The sequence below is a fragment of the Salvelinus fontinalis genome, chromosome 15 (assembly GCF_029448725.1).
Source record: "Salvelinus fontinalis isolate EN_2023a chromosome 15, ASM2944872v1, whole genome shotgun sequence".
Lineage (NCBI taxonomy): Eukaryota > Metazoa > Chordata > Actinopteri > Salmoniformes > Salmonidae > Salvelinus > Salvelinus fontinalis.
In genome coordinates, this window is record NC_074679.1 from 26,040,576 (window position 1) to 26,063,475 (window position 22,900).

Below are 22,900 nucleotides of genomic sequence, written 5' to 3' on the forward strand. Positions count from 1 at the left end.
CCCAATTCATCCTCTTGCACTGTGTCCTCACTGAACGCTAGAATACCTGGAGTGATTCTTCCTATCCTCTTTGTTTTAGTTCTATTAAAAGGGAAGTTTAGGCAGAGCCACCCAGCAGTAGAGGAAGAGAGTGAGCATTGCATATTCTCTCAAACAGTCACATCTACTGCTGGCTGAGACAGAGAGACATTGCTGCTGAGTAATGCCCTAATGTCATTTATGCATTGTCAGCCCTTGGGGAGATCTGTGACAACAGTTAAGGATTCTCTGAGACTTGTGTTTTTTGCAAGTACAATGAGTGCCTTGGCTAATGTAAGACTGTAGCTCAGTCCAGAAACAATCCATAGTCCCTATACCCCATAGGCAAAATGAACACAGATAATAAGCCTTTCATAACCCATTAGAGTAACAGAAAGCTGATATGACATGGAAATGATTGATTGCATTCAGTCACATTGACTGATTTGCAAAGTATTGCAGTTGCTTTCACATGTTCTGTCCTAGATAGACCTTGTTATATTTTGGGCAATTTCAAAAAGAGCTTCAGCAGAAACACTACCAGGTGAGCAGAAATTGCTTTGTTACCACAGTAACGTTCGCTTTATTGTATGAAGCCCTCTCGCGAGATTCCAGTACAGTGACGGGAGGGTGGTTGGTAATATTGGTATGATCTCATCCCTACAGCAACTGCATAGCGCAGCGAGGCAAACCAGTAACTTTGGATCCAACTTCTAAGTTAGACTGCATCTCTGAGGAAGGCGCAAAGATCATTGTGATTTTAACGGGAACGGAAACATCTGCTTTAAAGCCATATAGTTAACGTTGTTCCTGTATATATTTCTTTTTTTACACTGAAGGGTCTTCCACTAGAAGCAAAAGGGGGGAAAACGCGTAGTATTGTGTTCATGCCATCCAACGGTTAATAAGGGAGAGACAAGAAAAGGTGAGTCGCAAACCTGCGTTATGTCGTTGGGGAACGATGCATGTCATGTGCATGGTGTTTTGGGGGTAGGCTACATGAGCGCAAGCAACATCTGGATTGTCTCCCCAAACAATTAGCATGTTAAACAGCAAAATATGACCGATTTATGTGCTCTACTAGTAAGTAATCTACATTTGAATACGCAATCAGGGTATTTTCTTTCCCAAAATTAGGAGGGATCCAGAAAGGTTGCTTTGTGGGTTTAGAACGCGCACGCTGCACGTGACTGGAGTGGAAAATGTCAATTTTGGTCATGTCATGATCAATGCAATGCATCACTGTATCATGATTTTCAAGGACAATGTGCATTGTTTCGAGTCCAGCTTGGGTTTGCTGATTTACAGGTGGTATCGAGCAAATTGACATGGTTTAATAGCGCTGTAATAGACCTGTTATGCTGCAGCTTTCGTTGTAGTACTCTCCTTTGGTATATATAAACCAGTGGTTCCCAACCAGGGTAGCCTACTAGGACCCCTGGAGGTACTTGGCCTATCCATAGGGGGTACTTGAGAAGACTCATGAGACCATAGGCCTATGGTAAAATGCACATGAGGGGGTACTTCAGGGGTACTACGGGTAGAGGAAAAATCAGTTGGTACAATAACCGAACATTTGTGAAAAAGGTTGAGAACCACATACATATTGTTAGGTCTGTTAACCCATGCCTCTACAAGTGGTGGGTTAATGTTTCTGAAGGGTTCATGTTGATGGATCTTTCTATAAGCCAGGCAACACATATGCAGGTTGGACTGTCACAAGGCATAACACTATTGTCTACTCAACCACTATAGGTACAGAAGCTGAATTCATGTACAATATTGCTCAACACTGCGGTTAGGACATACAGTATGCTAACTTGGCCTTTAAACTGTCTGTTTGTCTCTTTGTCAGTGAGATGCCTCAAAGCCTGAGGGTTCGTCTCGAACTCAAACAAAGAACACCTACCTTGCATTCTCTGTTTTGGACAGAATGGCCAAATTAACACAGTTTGTTTGGGAAATTGATACTTTACATCAGCTAAAGTAGGCTAACTGATGATCTGACACAGCTGACTAGACATTGCTGTTGTAATAAAGCAGGCAATGTATTAGTTTAGTTCTTAGTTTTACATTGTTGCTCTCAGGATGTACAGCTGTTTAGTAAGTAACACTGTAACTATTGAACTTGTAAAGGCAGTCAATGTTGTTCTCCCCCTTAGACGAGGAGGAGCATGGATAGGACCAAGATGCGGATTGAGGGAAATAAGCCATCTTTTAATGAAAAACAGCAAACAAGACACTACAAACTACAAAACAACAAACGTGACTAACCTTCAACTGTCCTGTGAGGACACAGGAACAAACACCCACAAAACACCAGTGAAACCCTGGCTGCCTTTGTATGACTCTCAATTAGAGACAAACAATACACACCTGTCTCTAATTGAGAATCATACCAGGCCGAACACAAAACCCCACATAGAAATACAAACATAGACAAACCCACCCAACTCACGCCCTGACCAACTAAAATGAATACAAAACAAAGGAAAACAGGTCAGGAACGTGACAGAACTATTACTACGCCAACCCCCTCTACTCTACTGATACTCTCTGTTTATCATCTATGCATAGTCACTTTAACTATATCTACATGTACATATTACCTCAATTAGCCCGACTAATCGGTGCCCCCGCACATTGACTCTGTACCGGTACCACCTGTATATAGCCGCGCTTCTGTTATTTTTGCTGTTTTTTCTTTTCTTTTTTTTCTTTACTTTTCTATTGTTTACCTAATACCTATTATTTTCTTAAAAAAGTCACTGTTGTTTAGGGCTTGTAGGTAAGCATTTCACTGTAAGGTCTACATCCGTTGTATTGGGCGCACGTGACAAATACACTTTGATTTGATTTTAAAGCAAATACTAAAGTATTATTACAGAGTTACTACACAAGAATTAGAGCAGGTTAATGTAAAGTGTTATACATTTCTGGAATATGAAGTAGAGTAGTAAACATTTTATAGGGCATGCAATGTTTTGGCATTGAAGGGCTCCTACAGTGGCAAATCTGGATGCGCTTAGACATGAGATTTTAACTTGGCCTCTCTGGCCAGCTGTTTCTGACAGTTCCAGTAGCTGTCACAAGGAGTCCAAATACAGTCGATTTAGCACTCACTCACTGTTTGTACTTTCTGTCTTCTGCATATAAGAGCTTGAACATCACAGTGTTGAAATTGGAGTCCCCCTGGTACAGGGTTCCCCAACTGGCAGCCTGTGGTTTTCTGAGCAAATTTCATAACATGTTAATTGTTGGACATGAAAGACTGTAAAAACACCAGGACATCATCTCCAAGTGATTTTAATTTTGGAAATATGTTCCCAAGTATTTACAGTCTACAAAGAAATTGTAATTATATTCTGGCCCCCCGAGCATCCGTTCAAGACAACATCAGCCCACGGCTGAATCTAGTTGATGATCCCTGCCCTACTATTTCTTCCGTCTCTCTCTACCCATATTAGTGTATGCTGATCCGTGGCATTGTTCTGTAGGAAACTGGATTGGTTATGGTGGGATGAGTCAGAAAGGGGAAGGAAAGAATATTGAGTTGCATAGTGGACAAAATATTAGCATTCTTTGTAAACATGGCAGATTGATGACTGGGATAACATCAGACAGGTCCATAGTCATAACAATTGAAGACCTCTGTTTTACTGTTGAATAAATATTTTCTTAACCTCATTACTCTTATATTTAGTCTGATATTGTTTTGCTGAAGCAAAATCATCATGCAAACAGGACCAGTGCCTCATGATGATGGAGTTTTCACTTTAAATAAATCTAGTGCTGACACTGTTATGGGGAAAAGTGTCTTTCTATTTTAATCTCCCATGATGGGTGAACCATTCTCTGCTTTGTGCCATAGACAACCCCCCCCCCCCCCCCCCCATGGTTAACATAATACAATAGTATAGGGTAAATGCAGCTCACATATCTTATCACAAGAGTATGACAGCAGGGTCAGGGAGGTGGACTCCAGGGCAGGCTCTTCACTCCTAGCTCTGAATGCTAGATAGGAGGAGCAACAATTGGAGCATAGTTCAGTTTTATAAAGTGCCTCTCTGGAATGTGTTTGAAGTGAAATACTAAAACTAAATGTTTGCTTTGTTCATGACAGGCCTACTCTTATGTATATGTATAACATGTCATGTTAATATAACAGGGTGGAATATGCTTCCAGGCCAGTTAAATACCCTGGCCCGCTGCCTGCCTATTCAAGGTGCTCAAATGTTTACATCCAACAATAATTAGAATAATCAGTTAGAATTCTAATTAGAAAGACACTGTCTAGTCCACCTTGATTTAAATCGTCTTTCTCCTCAAGTAATGTGTTGCTTGAATGGGCAATGTTGCCTGCATTCCCTCCTGTTGTTCCCTCCTGTTGAAGGCTGAGAACAGACATAACAGGCCCTGGGATGTGCCACTGAATGGACTGATACACATGTCTGGTGTCAAGTACAAGGCCATGTTATTTTCCTTTCTATTCTGACTAAGCTCTGTGAAATCAAAGAAGCGGATTGACCTTTTGGCCAACCGTTCCGTAACCATAAAGGATAACGACTAGAAATATATTACGTTATGAAAAAATGAGTAGGCTCCTGTTCGAATGATTAAGCAATGTTTGTCAGACCAAAGGCAGAAGAGTAAATGATTGTCTTGGCAATCTGTCCTCCGGTGCCCTACGATGTCACCATTGAGTTGAATGGGGGTGATAAAGCTGACTGGGATGAGGATGACTGTGGTACTGTCTCCTGTTAAACTGTTGGAATGCCCCGGCTTTGTCTGCTTGGGCCTGCCGGGTATATGTCAACCAATGGAAACAGCGAAAGAGCACGGAACTCACAATGGAGATGATGTAATCTCTTTCAACTCGCTGTCACAGAGTAAATGCAGACGAACAAAGAAACTGCCCCTTCCACCACGTTTGGGGAACGTCGACCTCACAAAAATGATATAGGCAACTGTTAACTTTTGCGGCTTTACAATTATTTATGTGGAGGTCACATTATTTTGCGTTGTGACCCCCCCCCACACACACACACTTATTCTCCTGATGAGGCAGAATGTAATATAGTGGTGCAGTTGCAACATAGCTGATGTGCTGATTTGGGACAAGATGTCTATTCTAATCTAGCCCTGACAAATAGGCCTATTCCCCACAGTATCAATCCACTTCTTGTGCTGCCCTCATAGTCTCAGTCTGTTGCTGATGCGGATGATTTTAAGTAACCTCACACTAAGAGACAGAGTGATACCCTGACTAACTTAATCTAACTCTCAACTCTCAACTCCAACCCAAAGCCACAGTCTCACAAGTCCAGACAGGCTGTAATTCCCATCTTTCTCTGCCTCTCAGGCACAACAAGTGCTGGAAATAGTGTGTTTTGGGGAAAACACATCTCCAACAAACAACCACACAGAGAAAAACAAACTGTTGGAAAGAAAACGCTTCCGTAATAAAATGTTGGTACCTGAGGATGTGTTGAGTTGCTTTAGGCTATCTTGCCTTATAGTGATGATCTGCCTGGTTGTGTCTAAACATGTCAGTCACTGCCTACAGTATCACACTGTCAGATCTACTCCCCCCTGTATCTCCCTCACATACAAAATCTTTGCAACCATTCCTAGTCTATAAACAGAGAACAAGGCCCATGCCTCATGCTGTGTCTTCCATACAATAGTGACATATTATTTTCCCATACGGGGTCGAAACCACACAGCTATACTGTTGTTCTGTGGGCAGAAATCTGAGAAGCAGATTGGAATATGCAGTGGGTTGAGCATGCCTGAATCAGGATATCAATTTGCAGACAGGTCTGTTCAGCTAGTCCTCATTCCTTCACTTTAACGGCTCAACTGTTTTTGTTACTTTCAGGTGCAGCGTCGCGTACAGTGAAACTGAAATTCCATGCCACACAGCACCGCATGAGTTCTGCTCAGAACTTATTTGATTTGAAACCCCCAACACAAAATCTAAAGACGCTGATTGTTAACATTTCTGAAAGAGTTGCACTTTAGGTTCCCTCCTCTTGGTTTCCTGCATCCCAACTAGCAGAAATCCCTGTTCATATTGCTCCAAGATTCCACATCCTCTCTCCAGTCAAAACACGTACTACATTTCCATGGTGTGAGTTGAGTTCCTGCTCCACTCCAGGCATGGTTGGGGGTGAGGAATGAGACTGCTTGGCTCTAGTTCCTTCCTTGTGCTGTGGGAGAATTTCAGAGGCTCTCCTCTGAAACACAGGCAGAGAGAGTGAGGGAACACAATGGAATAGTCAATTGACTGTGTTCTCACCTGATATTGCTAGGATTCACTGACAAGGGGGGACAATTCTGTGATATTCAGAATAACCCCTCCTTTCTTACTGTTTAGTTTTCAGTTATTTAGCAGAATCTTTCCTCCATAGCTACTTACAGAAGTGAGTACATACATTTTAAATTGTATTAATACTGGTCCCCTGTTTGTAATCAAACCCACAACCCTGGTGTTGCAAACGCCATGCTCTACAATCTGAGCCACACGTGACTTTCACTTTGTTGTTGACAGTGCCACACCTCATAGATTAGGAGAATTAGAAATGGGTAACACATCAGCACCCTGCCTACTTTCTGACTTGATAAACTGTCCCACTCCCTATTAATTTGACTGCTGCAGAGAGACACTCTTTCCATCTGTTCCCAGGTGGAGAGAGCAGATGAGGCCAACCAATAACAAACATGGCTGCTGCTTTTCCGGGCTTTCCCCCCAGCCTGTTTCCTGTGTATTTCATTGATGTTTTCCTGGATATCTTGGCTACAGCTTTTCTGCTGGTATGAGATACATACATACATCAACTCCATATTTGGGAGCTCATGCTCTCAGAAATAAATAACAATTCAGTTTTGACAGATTTCGTCTGTTTTCAGATGTTGTTCTTGAGGCCAAGGACGAAGAGCTAGACTACTAAACTGACTCTAGATCTGATAGTTTTAAAGTGTTGAGTTGAAGGGCGGTCTTCTGTTACAATACATTAATTTGTTGATGTGTTGGGAGGAGGGACTGCATGGGAAAGAGGTGTGCCGTCTGCTGTGCAAGGTATCACATAAAAGCCTGCCTGCCAGTATTGCTCAAGGAGAGGCAGGGAGGATTCTTTGTGATGTGGGCCTTTTGCGGCAGGTGGGCAAGTGTTTATGTGGCGCGGCTCCCTGCTTTGAATGCTAATTAGTCGCTAGGGATCATGTACTGTTGGATTCAAAACACCGGCACACCCTGGCCTCTCGCCCCTCTGCTCCACTTGGTAACCTTATCACACCGTTACGATGAACTTTGATGTGTTGTTAGTTAACCTCTGCAGATGTCACTGTGTCTGTAGTGATCCAGGTTGAAGCTCTGATGCAAACATGAGTGTGTGTGCCTGCGTGTGCATGTTTGTATGTTCCTTGGGGAGAATATTAGTGTCTATGGTGTGTGTGTGCGTGCGTGAGATACTCTTATTGTAAAGATGCAAATGAAGGATCACACAGAGCTCAAACCTAAACTCTGCATGTTTTTTCCTTCAAGACTTCTGGGGATTCTGAGCCTTGATTAGAGCGAAGTGGGGGTATGAGTGGGGCGTGGTAATTGCAATCCGCTTTTTCCTGAGTCCTGTGAATCAAGACTAAAATTGAAAAATTGGAACAACTGTCAGATGTTGTCAACCTAATAAAGCATATGCTAATCTGTAGGCCTTTTGTTTTTTTGGACTGTGGATGAGGTCTCTGTATTTTTGCTTTTCTTTTTGATAAGAATAGGAAAGCGCTCCTCCCTAGGCCCTGTGTAGATTAGTTTTGGCTTTTGATCAGCACCGTTCCAGAGCTGTCTACACTGTGGGCTACAGTGTGGTGTGTTTGCAGGTCAGCAGCAGTGCATTATGCAGGTTGGACATTGGTTTCCTGGCACGGACAGTGATTTAGCACGGCTCCTGTTATGCAATGCTGCCTGAATTACTGCTGCACAAATGACTCTGTATGAATTGATTAACTCTGAGGCTTTACTGCACATAATAGGACCAGAAGTGCATCAAGCCATAACTGGAGCCATGCCCTAATCAATGGCTGGAAGTAGTTAACGTGCAAAGGAAACATTGTGGAATTGATGTGGTAAATGGTATAGGCCTAATACAATATGATATGTTGATCTTACATATTTGACTTCACATTGCAACATCTTCCTGCTGTGAGAATATGCTAAGGGGTGCCTACATTTGGCCCATTCACTCCAACAGTTGGTTTCTGTTAGATTTAGCTCATTGAGCAGCAGTACCTGTGTATTTGACGCTGTCACTCTCTCTCTGACTGAGCCAGCTCTCTGTCAGATGGGCTCCTCAGTGTGGAGATCCAGTGTTTCTCCTCTTTAGTATTCTCCTTCGTCATAGCTTGGGACTCCTAACAGCCACAGCTTTCCCCTGTAGTCAGCACCTGCAGGCAGCTAGTACCGGATGTTCTTTAACCGCTTCCATGGTCCTGCAGAACATGAGAGTTAAGGCAGCACTTCCTCTTCTATGAGGTTTGAATGGATTAGCACCTCTTGTTAATCCACAGTCGGTCGAGGGGTTAATTAAAAGAGCTCATCTTTTCCAGAGCACATCTTCTTGTGTGGTAGAGAAGCAATTAGTATGTGACAGCAGCAGGGCAGATTTTTGGCAGGTGTGAGGAGATATTAATGAGGCTTTCACCTTGAGATCTGTGTTAGCAGGGAAAGAAAAGGGTGTCTCACTGTGCTTCTGCTTCTGCTGCATCAGGCTTTCTAAATGACACTGATTGTCAAACATATGCTATTACTCTGTTACTATTCTAGAAAAACCACAGTGTTTGTTGTATTCCCTTCTATTTGTTGGCAATGAGGGATCATCATGTTTTGTACTGAATCACTTTATTATAATGTAGGTCATGGTTATTGAGTGTGCTCTCTCCTGGTCTCATGTTCCTGGTTACAGGCTTAGGCTACAACATATGGCAATGTGAGACTAGGCTTACTGTAGCTGGTTTGACTGGGCTTACTCTAGTCCAGCCATTTGTTTTGCTGGTGTTTGGATGGTAGACGGGAGCTCATGGTAGCTTATATATGTTCACTTAGTGAGTTCCTGACCTTTCCCATACTGAGGTTTCTTAACTGTCACTACAGCTCCTCTCCCATCAGATCAACCCAGCCTACCTTCTCTGACAGCCCTATGTCAAAAAGAGTCATAATAAGCTGACACATCACTGTCCTGTCCTGAGCAACAGTTCTTCTGTGAGGGAAAATGTTAAACCACAAGAATGTATTATAGTAAATCATGCAGTTTATGATTAGGGCATGGTGTCTACCTGTGTAGTATTAATATGTCCTATATTGTAATTAGTAAGCAATATGTAACCATGATTTAGAGGCCTGTTATTTTATGTCTGTGTTATCTAATATGATTAATGCAGTTGTTTCATCATCAGTGTTTTGACAACAGATTCTTTATTTAGTACAGTATATGCTGAGTAGTAACTTAGTTATAAGTATATGAGTTGACAGGTCTGTAGATAGAAGACAGGAAATTGTGCTTTTTTGGAGAGAGGGTTACCATTACCTGCCCGTGAACATTCACTCTTTAGTATAATGTGTTGTCTGTACCTCAGATTGCAGGTAAGCCTTACATAGTGAAAGATATGTTATATTCTCAATTAGCATGTTTGATGTAGCTGGAAATTGAAAATATGAATAGTCCAGATTTTGATGTTGAGCAGCAGTTGAAATACTTTCTGCGTCCACTGTGATTAGTTGACATAGATAAGCTGTGATGTCTCAGTCATTTTTACATTTAATGTGTGATTAATGTGTAATGGACGTTAGTTAGCCTAGCGATAAAGAGCGTCGGGCCGAAATCGATAGGTTGCTGATTCGAATTGCTGACAAGGTGAAAAATACGTTGATGTGCCCTTGAGCAAGGCACTTAAGCCTTGTTGCTCAGGATAAGAGTGTCTGCTAAATGTCTAAAATTAAAATATCCGATTATTCTCAGTATGTTGTTACTACAGATGTAGGATCTTAATTTGATCACTATGTTGTTGCTGAAAATGTTCTTGCACGGCAGGTAATGCATATATAATGTATTCCAGTTTTAAAAAGGCTATAAAGTTTGTAATTTCTCATTTAAAACGTCAGATTTGAAAAACGTACCAACCCCTACAAAATATGTACATTAATTATAATTCACAATAATTCACATTTCCTGTTGCTGCAGGATTATTTTCTTGCGGTAGCAAACTGGCTCCAATTAATGTCTTACATCTGTAGGCTCTGAATAAAAAAATGTAAAGGATGTTTACAGTGCCCTCTGTAATTAGTGGGACAGTGACACATTTTTTGTTGTTTTGGCTCTGTACTCCAGCACTTCTAATTTTAAATGATACAATGACTATGGGGTTAAAGTGCAGACTGTCAGCTTGAATTTGAGAGTACTTTCATCCACGGGGAGTGACTTTCACAGGGGACAGAGGGGACATTCTGAAATTGCATTCCTCACAGTTTTATCATTGGAATGTGATACAAAACGAGGCAACGGTGTGCTGTATGACCATGCGGACGACACTGAGCGGTCGGATAGTCTGTTTGGACTGTTTATCCGGCTAGATAAAAAAAGAAGTCCCCCTCCCCCCTTTTAAAACTAAAGCGCCCCTGTTCATCCATATCGGGTGAACCGTTTAGACATTTTTGTACATAGTCCCACCATTTTAGGGGACCAAAATTATTGTGTCATTTTGGAGTTACTTTTATTGTAAATAAGAATAGAATATGTTTCTGAACACTTCTACATTAATGTGGATGCTGTGGTGTTATTTGTGTATTGCATCCTGATTGGCCATATGAGGGCCTGTGGGAATATATACAGTATAAGTAAAAAATTTAGACACACCTACTCATTCAAGGGTTTATCTTTATTTTTACTATTTTCTACATTGTAGAATAATAGTGAAGACATCAAAACTATGGAATAGCATATATGGAATCATGTAGTAACCAAAAAAGTGTTAAACAAATCAAAATATATATTTTATATTTGAGATTCTTCAAAGTTGCCACCCTTTGCCTTGATGACAGCTTTGCACACTCTTGGCATTCTCTCAATCAGCTTCATAAGGTAGTCACCTGGAATACATTTCAATTAACAGGTGTGCCTAGTTAAAAGTTAATTTGTGGAATTTCTTTCCTTCTTAATGCGTTTGAGCCAATCAGTTGTGTTGTGACAAGGTAGGGGTAGTATACAGAAGATTGCCCTATTTGTCCATATGTGACTCACCCCCTGGATTCCGTCTTATGTAGTAATATTGTGTTTTTTACATTGGATAAAAGTAGAGATTCAGAGATATAAAATGGTATATCATACACTGCATTTGTGAGGAACAATGGGAAGTAATTCTGCTTTGAAAGATGATAAACTTGTAAACTCACTTTTGAGAAAATGGCCTTTGAATGTTTTGGTATCTAGTGAAGAGCCATTCTTTGTCTACACCCATTCAGCATCGTTCAAACCCTCTTAAGCTTTAGCCCCACCTATCTCGTTTTGCTCTCGGGGCGTTCAGAGTGCTCACTTGCCGCTCTGGCCGATGATTTGTTTACCTCTGGATAACATGAAAACAGCCTAACCAGCTCTGCTGGCAACAATTTCATTACGCTTTTTTGCCAACGTTTACTGACACCTGCCATGTTCAACGGGTGTTGTACACTTTAGCTTAAGAGATGTAGCTAGCTAGGTTAACAATGAACTTAGCTAGGTAAACAACGTGTAAGATCACACATGTCTCGTAACGTTAGCTAACGAGTCATCTAGCTAACGCTAGCTAGTTAACCTTTTATGGCTGCATCCCTTCTTCTCAATTTCCGCCTGAAGACATACCCTAATCTAACTGCCTGTAGCTCAGGCCCAGAAGCAAGGATATGCATATTCTTGGTATCATTTGAATAGAAACATTCTGAAGTTTGTGTAAATGTTAATTGAATGTAGGAGAATATAACATAATAGATCTGGTAGAAGAAAAGAGAAAGAAAGAGCATACGTTTTCTGTTTTTTTTATTGTTGTCATCTTTCACATGTACTGGAATAGCCAAACAGTCAGAAAGGATGCTGGGGACAATTTAGATGGAGAACACAAGAGGGCAACTGTAGTTGTGCAAAGTTTTAGACTGATAACTTCATACATACATACATACATACATACATACATACATACATACATACATACATACATGCATGCATACATACATACATACATACATACATACATACATACATACATACATACATACATACATACACACAGTGGCCATGTGGCCCAGTGGCCATGTGTGTGTTTGCTGTTCTACTCCATTCCATTTGAATCAAAAATTGAAAATATATATATCTGACATGGAATATATATATACATACATACATACATACATACGCACGCACGCACGCACGCACGCACGCACGCACGCACGCACGCACACACACACACACACACACACACACACACACACACACACACACACACACACACACACACACACACACCCAAACAAACACAAACACAGGTTATGGGTCATACACATACATACATACACACACACACACTATGTATAGCCAATGTGTACTTTACACATTTCATTACTGATTATATTTCTATAAATTGCACACAAAAAATATTTCAAACAACGGAATTAGCATTGACCAGTCCAGAATTATGTCCTCTCCTTGCAGAAACATTTCTTCAGTCTTTGAGTCAAAACTATGCTCACTCAAAGATTCTTCAAGAAAAAACTCTGTCTCACGTTCTCTATCTAGTTCTTCTATAAGTTGGTGCAAATCTGTATACTTAGATTTTGACTTCGCTTTTCCTGATTTATTCGCCATGATGTTTTCTATGTTTTCTATGCTTTCTCTGTTTTCTATAAATGGTAGAAAATACTCTTCACAAAATACTGCTGTGCGTAACACGTGTGTCTGCAAAAAGTCTGATCGTCAATGGTGGAATGAAGTTCGTTACGCGTGCATTTACTAACAAGGGCTGGTGGTTCAACCCATAACCATCACAAACTGGCGTTTACCTCAGCTCATTGGCTATCTACCCAGCTAGATTTCAAGAAGATCAGTGGTCATTGGGCAGAAATACAGTCAATCAACGAAACTTCGCTAATATTATTGGTGCGCAATGAGGTCATTGCTCGTTGTCTTCAAATCAGTTCCTTTCGGTCAATACGCCCCGCAAAAAGAACTATCACGTTTGGCTGTGTTGCAAACATCCATAGGATTGCAATGAAACCAACCATGACTATATAAACGATTGTTTAGTGTGTGTAATTACGTTGAATGCTTCGTCAAAAGTTGATAGAGACGGAATTCACGACACAAGCTGTTTACAAAATGTTTTGTGTTAGGCTATAAAAATTGATTTTAGCAAAGAAAACAGCACTTCATTTGATCACTGGGACCCTCAGGAGGAGAAATAAGAGCAAGATATCAGAATGTAAGTCATAATTTTACCTTCAGATGTGAATGTGTCAAACCTGTCATGGCGGAAAAAGTTTGTTGTTGTTGATCGCTCTTCTCAAACAAAAGCATGTCATTTTTTTCTCTGTAATAGCTATTTTAAATCGGAAAACACAGTTTGATTACCAAGATTCTAATCTTTTGAAGGATGTAAGACACTTGAATTTTCAAGAATGTTTAATGTCACGATTTTGTATTTTTAGTTTGTCGTCCTGAAATTTCCCGGATGTTGATCCCGTTAACGGGATTGCAGCCATAAGAAGTTATTAAACAACAATGAACATAGTGCCAAATCATGTCGTTACTACCCTGCATGAATCTGCTGGGAGCTAACCAACCAGATTCAATGTTAGCTAGCTAACATTAGGCTCTAACTAACAAAGCAAACGGTTCTGGGATACGAATAATAACATCATACACATAACGTTAGGTAGGGAGCCAGCCAGCCAACGTTTGCTAGTTAGCTAATAGTACACTTTAGCTTGAAATGAAACCACTTTCTGTCAAAATTAGAAATGTGTAACATCTGAAAATGTTGGTAGCTAACATTATATCTTCTCAACTTCTCACGCGTAACGAACTTCATTCCACCATTGACGATCAGACTTTTTGCAGACACACACGTTACGCACAGCAGTATTTTGTGAAGAGTATTTTCAACCATTTATAGAAAACAGAGAAAGCATAGAAAACATAGAAATCATCATGGCGAATCAGATCATATCTTACCTGTATGATGGACGCTTCTCTCTGTCACGGATGTCATACCACGGTTGCCCTTAATTTGAAGATGTAATCCAAAGACAGGTGTTTTCCATCTCTTTAGCCATCATTCCACTGATTTCAAAACTCGATCCTCCAGAAAGTGGAGAGCAATATTTATGCAGCTCCACTACACGATACATACAAAAAAAGCAGCATTCGACAGGATTACCAACACAGACTGACCAGCTCAAATAGACAGAAGCCTTCTATATGGCAGACCAATCCGACGTCCTCTCTCGGCATGTCTAGCCCACTCATTATCTCAGCCAATCATGGTTAGTGGGAAGGTTGCTGTTTATGTCTGTGGCTTAACCAACAATTCGTAATGTAACTATTTTATTAGTATTTACAGATGGCGTACGGCAGGTAGCCTCGTGGTTAGAGCGTTGGACTAGTAACCGAAAGGTTGCAAGATCGAATCCCTGAGTTGACAAGATAAAAATCTGTCGTTCTGCCCCTGAACAAGGCAGTTAACCCAGTGTTCCTAGGCCGTCATTGAAAATAAGAATTTGTTCTTAACTGACTTGCCTAGTTAAATACAGGTAAAAAAAACAAAACAAGATTGTTATTAAGGCACATGAAAGTTCACATGTTCCAGAAGGCATTTCTACACCAAATAACGCATTGTGATAACAAAACAAAAACTTAAAATGGCTCTCCTGTGAAGTCGTGACTTGCCACATACGCCTAGTTTCCTGAAACAGGTCACATATTATGGCAAGAAAAGCTCAAATAAGCAAAGAGAAACGACAGTCCATGTTTATTTTAAAACATGAAGGTCAGTCAATCCGCAAATTTCAAGAACTTTGAAAGTTTCTTCAAGTGCATTCGCATAAACCATCAAGCGCTATGATGAAATTGGCTCTCATGAAGACCGCCACAGGAAAGGAAGACCCAGAGTTACCTCTGCTACAGAGGATATGTTCATTAGCGTTAACTGCACTTCAGATTGCTGCCCAAATAAATGCTTCATAGAGTTCAAGTAACAGACACATCTCAACATCAACTGTTCAGGGGAGACTGCGTGAATCAGGCTTTCATGGTTGAATTGTGAAGCATGGAGGAGGAGGTGTGATGGTGTGTTTTTTTTGCTGGTGACACTGTCAGTGATTTATTTAGAATTCAAGGCACACTTAACCAGCATGGCTACCTCACTGCATTCTGCAGTGATACGCCATCCCATCTGGTTTGCGCTTAGTGGGACAATGACCCAAAACAAACCTCAGGCGGTGTAAGGGCTATTTGACCAAGAAGGAGAGTGATGGAGTGCTGCATCAGATGACCTGGCTTCCATAATCACCTGACCTCAACCCAATTGAGATGGTTTGGGATGAGTTGGACCGCAGAGTGAAGGAAAAGCAGCCAACAAGTGCTCAGTATATGTGGGAACTCCTTCAAGACTGTTGGAAAAGCACTCATAAAGCTGGTTGAGAGAATGCCAAGCGTGTGCAAAGCTGTCATCAAGGCAAAGGGTGGCTACTTTGAAGAATTTTAAATATAAAATGATTTGTTCAAGGCACACTTTGATTTGTTTTAAAACTTTTTTGTTATTATATCATAGTTTTGATGTCGTCACTATTATTCTACAATATAGAAAATAGTGTGTCCAAACTTTTGACTGGTACTATATATGTATATATATACATATATACAGTGCATTCGGCAAGTATTCAGACCTTTTGACTTTTTCACATTTTGTTACGTTACAGCCGTATTCTAAAATGTATTACATTAGGTTTTTTCCTCATCAATCTACACACATTACCCCATAATGACAAAGCAAAAACAGGTTTTTCACATTTATAAAACAAAAAACAAAAAAATATCACATTTACATAAGTATTTAGACCCTTTACTCAGTACTTTGTTGATGCACCTTTGGCAGCAATTACAGCCTCAAGTCTTCTTGGGTATGATGCTACAAGCTTGGCACACCTGTATTTGGGGAGTTTATCCCATTCTTCTCTGCAGATCCTCTTAAGCTCTGTCAGGTTGTATTGGTTAGCTGCACAGCTATTTTCACGTCTCTCCAGAGATGTTTGATCGGGTTCAAGTCCGGGCTCTGGTTGGGGCATTCAAGGACATTCAGAGACTTGTCCCGAAGCCACTCCTGCGTTGTCTTGGCTGTGTGCTTAGGGTCATTGTTCTGTCGGAAGTTGAATCTTTGCCACAGTCTGAGGTCGTGAGCGCTCTAGAGCAGGTTTTCATCGAGGATCTCTCAATGCTTTGGTCCATTCATTATTTCCCACGATCCTTACTAGTCTCCCAGTCCCTGCCGCTGAAAAACATCCGCACAGCATGATGCTGCCAGCACCATGCTTCACCTTAGGGATAGTATTTTCCAGGTGATGAGCGGTGCCTGGTTTCCTCCAGACTTGACGCTTGGCATTCAGGCCAAAGAGTTCAATCTTGGTTTCGTCAGACCAGAGAATCTTGTTTGTCATGGTCTGAGAGTCCTTTAGGTGCCTTTTGGCAAACTCCAAGCGGGCTGTCGTGTGCCTTTTACTGAGGAGTGGCTTCTGTCTGACCACTCTACCATATAAAGGCCTGATTGGTGGAGTGCTGCAGAGATGGTTGTTCTTGTGGAAGGTTTTCCAATCTCCACAAAGGAACTCTGGAGCTCTGTCAGAGTGGCCATCGGGCCCTTTTTCCTCGATTGCTCAGTTTGGCCGGGCGGCCAGCTCTAGAAAGAGTCTTGGTGGTTCTAAACTGAGATTAAACTGAGACTAAACTAAGATAATTTTTTTGTCGGGGAAGGCTCTACTTTATAAAGATACCCTGTTAGTAGTTATTTTACTCACATACATACAAGTCTGATCACACAACATGGTGTCAGAAGTGGACTAGAACGAGTGTATTTACTAACAGATTTTAGCTTACCGAGTTGAAACATTTTGGGAAGAAAATTGAGGAGGCTAATCAGCATGAAACAACAGCGCAGGAGAAGCGCTGCAGCCACCTGCAGCAGTGGGTTGAGGAAGAGGCCAGCCCCCCGTGCAAGATGCAGCGGGAGGGGCACAGATGCTCGCGCACACAATCCCAAGTGCTACATTTAGCATACAGCCAGCAGAGGTTCGAGCACTTTCGTCAGGCGAGTAATCTTCTACCGAGGAGAACCAGGTAAACACTCTCATGTACTGTATAGGTGACGAAGCCGATAATGTTTTGAGGGGTCTAAACCTAAACGAACTGGAGCAACAACAGTAAGGATAAGTAAGAGATGGATTTCAGGCATTCTTTATTGTGAAAAAGAACATGATCTAACTTGCAGAGACAGGCGGAAAATGAAATAGTGTGTTATTTTGTCACAGTCTTATATTCCCTAGCAGAACATTGCAACTATGGACTTTTAGATGATGAACTAATTAGAGACAGGCTAGTCGTTGGGTTATGGGAAATCCCTCAGTTAGCAGAAAAGGACAAACTTCTTATAGACTTACTCTCAATTAAAAAATACTGGTACTAGGGGGCCGACCAAGTCAAAGCCTTCAAAGAGCTGAAGGAGAAGCTGACATCCACACCCGTGCTAGCCCTGTACGACCCAAACAAAAAGTTCAAGGTGTCAGCCGATGGGTCCTAACTGAGGGATTTCCCAGCTGGTTCATCATTCATAAGAAACTTTGCAGCTCACAGACGTTGGATGGCTCCGCCATCTCCTTGACAGCCTTTGTCGGGTTGGGCTGTACTCCTTTGTACGATATAATGTGGCCCAGGAACTTCACTTCCTGCCAAAACGAACACATCAGCCATGTGACAGACCACACCTTCCAGGTCTACAGTCATCTCACCATTCTATTCTGGAAGTGTTCAGGCGCTGAAGCGATGCCGAAAGTTACACAGTTGAAGTAGTAACGTCCGAAAGTGTGATGAAGGTTGTTAGCTTAACTGTCTCTTAGACTAGCGTGATCTTCCAGAAGCCCATGTTTGCATTGAGCTTGCTGAAGGTGTGCTGCTGCAGAAGAAGAGTGAGGAATGAGAACCGTTGCCTATGCTTCCTGGTCTCTCACACCGACCGAGTAGAGATAGGCTCAAGTAGAAAAATAAGCTCTGGGGCTGACATGGGCATGTGAAAGATTCAGAGACTTTCTCATTGGTCAACACTTTCAGTTGGAAACTGATCATAAATCTCTCCTGAGCCTTCTCGGGAACCAACCCTTAGACACCCTTCCCCTACGAATCCAGCGCTTCAGGATGAGACTTAGAGATACATTGCTAATGTCCCTGGAAAGAGTCTGTGGACTGCAGACACGCTCTCACGTGCGCCAGTCAAAGCCAAAGCTACTGCTGCAGAAAGGAGCTCATTGAGATTACAAATATATATGTTAATACCATCATGGAACAGCTTCCAGCAAGGGTTTATTACATGGGCAATCTGAGAGATAAACTCAAAGCCGACAGTGTGAGCTTAAAAGTCATGATAGTGTGTCAGGAAGGATGGCCTGAGTTCAGTGGACGCGAAGGACCACTGAAACTGTACTGGGCAGAACACGCTTTTCTCACAGTGCACGACAGTCTCCTGTTGAAAGGAGCAAGACTTGTCATTCCATCAGCCTTATGAAATTATGTCCTCACTAAGCTGCACGAGGGTCATCAAGGTGTGGTCAAGTGCAGAGAACGCGCACAACAGGCTGTGTGGTGGCCTGGTCTCAGCCAGCAACTGAACGAGGTCACTGTATATTTGATTTGTTCCGTTTACCTGTACTTTAGAGGGTCTTCACACTTACTAGACTTTTCACAAAAATACCTTTGCTACACATATCACTGCAATGTAAACTCGTGAACTTGTCACGTCTCGACTGCTACCTCCAGAGGTAGCGCACAACACTCGCCCGATATTTGCCCCCCTCTAAGCAGGGCCAAGTAAACAGAATTGTCTTGTTGAGCCAACACTTACAGTAAAAATTGTAATAGCGGAGCAATGGTTTTGAAACAGCTGAAATATACTTACATTTTCCTTATTTTTCACCTGTAATTTACCTGTAGTAACAGTCTTTTACATTCTGAAATTGTCACCATAGCTTTAAATAAAATTGTTATGTTTTTATTGTTGCATGATTACATTGAGCCACTGATGTCCAGGCAAGAAGCAACTCCCCAGGGAATTACCAACGTTTTCAATCACAATTTGCTTAAACCTCTAAATGACTTCCATGATATTGATCAAATTAAGCCTGGTTTGTTCTAAGATAACATTAATATGCTAGTGTACGCTTAAGAACACCTATCTAGCTATGGTTCAGCTAAACGTCAGGAGAAATGATTTTGTTTAGCTAGATAGATTGCTCACTAATGTTACCTAGCTGTGTAACTTATGTTATAATATGAATTACACTGTATGATAACATTACTGTACTTTTATACTCGTATGGGAGGGGTAAACGTTCATTATTAATATGCTAACGTTACTTGATCATGAAGCATGTTGTTAGTTAGCTAGCTAGCAGGAGTTGGATGTGTATTGTTAGCTAATTTAATGTGTACGGACAAGAAAATAAACCCCTTAACTGTCTGCTCATGCTAGTGAATTGTTGCATTATTCAAGAGTAATAGGGTTTGGTTGCATTATCCGAAGTGTAATATGTTTTAGAAGAAAAGTTGCTTGGATTCTTAAATAGTTTTTGCTTACTGGATACTTTGATATTTATGGTTAATTTGAGCTGCGGACCAAGAATGTTGCGTAGCCAGCCACAATGAAAAGCAAGGATGTGATGTGAATAGAAAAGAAGAAATCCCTTTCAGCACTCAGCACCTCAGACTCTCCATCTCTCGTAGTGGGATGAGGGCCTTAGCCCCAAGTATCTATGTGTCCTGGCCCACAGTGTGAGAGGATTCTGGATGGCTTCAGACATCACAGGTCTGTGCCATATTGACACCTCTGGAGAGGGAATCTGGCAGGTCACTGTCAACTGACCTTGCTGCTATACTGCAGTTTGTCACTAGAGCCACTCAGTCTCATTTATCTCCCTCTCCCTCCCTCCTTCTCTCACATCCTCATGCACGTTGTGCAAGTGCGCTCACACACAGGGACATAGGATAGATGTTGTTGCTTTGTGTACTTTGTTTGAAACGAATATGATATTTAATCAATCAATCAATCAATCAATTTTATTTTATATAGCCCTTCGTACATCAGATAATATCTCGAAGTGCTGTACAGAAACCCAGCCTAAAACCCCAAACAGCTAGAATGCAGGTGTAGAAGCACCATTTACATGACTTAAGCGTTGTCTAGGGCTGTTGTTAAGTCCCTGTTGTACTGATACCTACAGTGTCCAGTGTGGGAGAAGTAAATGGTTATTTTGGCTGTGTACCAGAATGGACTGGTACTGGCACACATAGCACAAATCTACCCCCACACAGCACCAGCACAGAGCCCGGACATGCACTGTCACTGGCTACCCTTACTGACCCCGGCATGTGTGAATGCACTGCTGCTGTATTGAACACTCACCCAATCATCTCTTGCACTACCTAACGAAAGGGCAAAATCTAAGTGTCTCTGTTCTAATCGCCATCGTGGAAATAATAGCCTATCATTCAGGTGTTATTTGGTTTAACTGCTTGCATTTTCCCTAGATTCCCCCAGACACTACATTCCCCAGACATACATTCTCTCATAGTGAGCATTATCTGCTCCTAATTGTCTCTGACATTGATTAGTGTAGCATTCAAACTATGCTAGGCTACTCGCTACTGTAGCTTTAGCCTGAGAGCGAGCTCCCCATTGTTTTTGATGCTGAATTACTTTCATTTTAGGGCGCGCTGATTTTATTTTATTAGGATCTCTTTTAGTCCTAATTTGGACTAATCTTCCAAGAGTCTTTAAACATTAAAATACAATTAATAATACAATCACATTTTCACATATAACACACATCAGACATAATACACTGAAATATTGACCAGATAAATACTTGAACAGTCTGAAAAGATAGATTGATTCCATCATCTTGTCACGCCCTGACCGTAGAGATCCTTTTTATGTCTCTATTTTGGTTGGTCAGGGCGTTAGTTTGGGTGGGCCTTCTATGTCTGGTGTTCTATGTTGTCCTTGTTTTGGTGTTTCTGTGTGTTTGGTCTGGTATGGTTCTCAATCAGAGGCAGCTGTCTATCGTTGTCTCTGATTGAGAATCATACTTAGGTAGCCTGTTCCCACCTGTGTTTGTGGGTGGTTTTTTCCTGTTTAGTGTTTGTTTCACCTTTCAGGACTGTTCGTTTGTCGTGTTTGTTGTTTTGTCAAGTGTTGCGTATTTTATTAAATAATATGAACACTTACCACGCTGTACCTTGGCCCTCTTTTCATTCTCCCGACGACGTGCGTTACACATCTACCATCTACCATAGTCCTGCACAACCTTTCAATTTATTATATTTCAATGGTTCAAAAGTATTGTTTCAATTTATATATCGAAAGGTTTCTGGTTTGCTCAGATAAATTATTACATTTCTTTATTGCACTGACTCGAAATGTTCTTTAGCCTATTTCTCTTTTCTGCAGTGATAACACATAGATGGTGGACAATCTATTCCTAGTATTGACTGAATGTCGGTCTCTTACCAACTGAATACTGTTGTGAGTGGAGTTTGGCCACTTTAAATGGTGTACATCGTGAAATAAAATAAGTATGTTTTTTTCAATTATCTTGTTGATAAATGACCATCCTAGAGCATTGTGCATGACTACAACAGAATAGTCATATCTCTACCATAAAACAATCCTTGCTGCTTTGTTCTGTGCAATCTGCAGCCTCCTAATTTCACCGATGATGCATTTCCCCAGACCACAGAACAGTAGTTCACCTGATGCTTGGGTTGTTTGCTTAACCTGTTTGGGCTGCAGGGGCAGTATTGAGTAGCCGGATAAAAGGTGCCCATTTCAAACGGCCTCGTACTCAATTCTTGCTCGTACAATATGCATATTATTATTACTATTGGATAGAAAACACTCTCTAGTTTCTAAAACCGTTTGAATTATATCTGTGAGTAAAACAGAACTAATTTTGCAGCAAACTTCCTGACAGGAAGTGGAAAATCTGAAATCGATGCTCTGTTCTAGGGCCTGCCTATAAATGTCCTTGATATATATCAGTATACATGCACTTCATACGTCTTCCACTAGATGTCGACAGGCAGTGAGAGAAGAAATTGAATGTATAACTTGATCTGGGGTCGAACAAAAGCTCTTTGTATGACGTGTCACCAGTTTCCTTTTTTTCTGGAGAGCGCGTGAAGGGACCTGGTTTTGCCTTCTGTACAGCTGTCGTTATAGACGACTAATATCTCCGGCTTTGATTTTATTTGATACATGTGACAATATCATCGTAAAGTATGTTTTTTCAATATAGTTTTATTAGATTATTGAAATTTTTTCGGGACGTTAGGCGTGTTGCGTTGTGTGCCTTTGTTCAGGAATGACAGCTTCGCGCCACTTTGCTAGCTTTCCGTGCTAATTGACTGGAGAAGAGGACATTCTAAATCCAAACAACGATTGTTCCCGACAAAGGACCCCTTGTACAACATTCTGATGAAAGATCGTCAAAAGTAGGACCCATTTTATGATGCTATTTCATATATCTGTCGAACATGTGAAATAGTCG

The 22,900-nt window shown here is 41.3% G+C and overlaps 1 protein-coding gene across 2 annotated transcripts in view; it reads left to right on the forward strand.

The window, feature by feature from the left end:
* Positions 1-670: 670 nt before the first annotated feature.
* Positions 671-22,900, forward strand: part of LOC129811643 (signal-induced proliferation-associated 1-like protein 1) — a 79,173-nt gene continuing 56,943 nt past the window's right edge. For both annotated transcript variants that reach the window (XM_055863105.1, XM_055863106.1), the window contains exon 1: positions 671-943. The gene's annotated coding sequence lies outside the window, so the exon portion shown is untranslated. The remainder of the gene's footprint in view (positions 944-22,900) is intronic.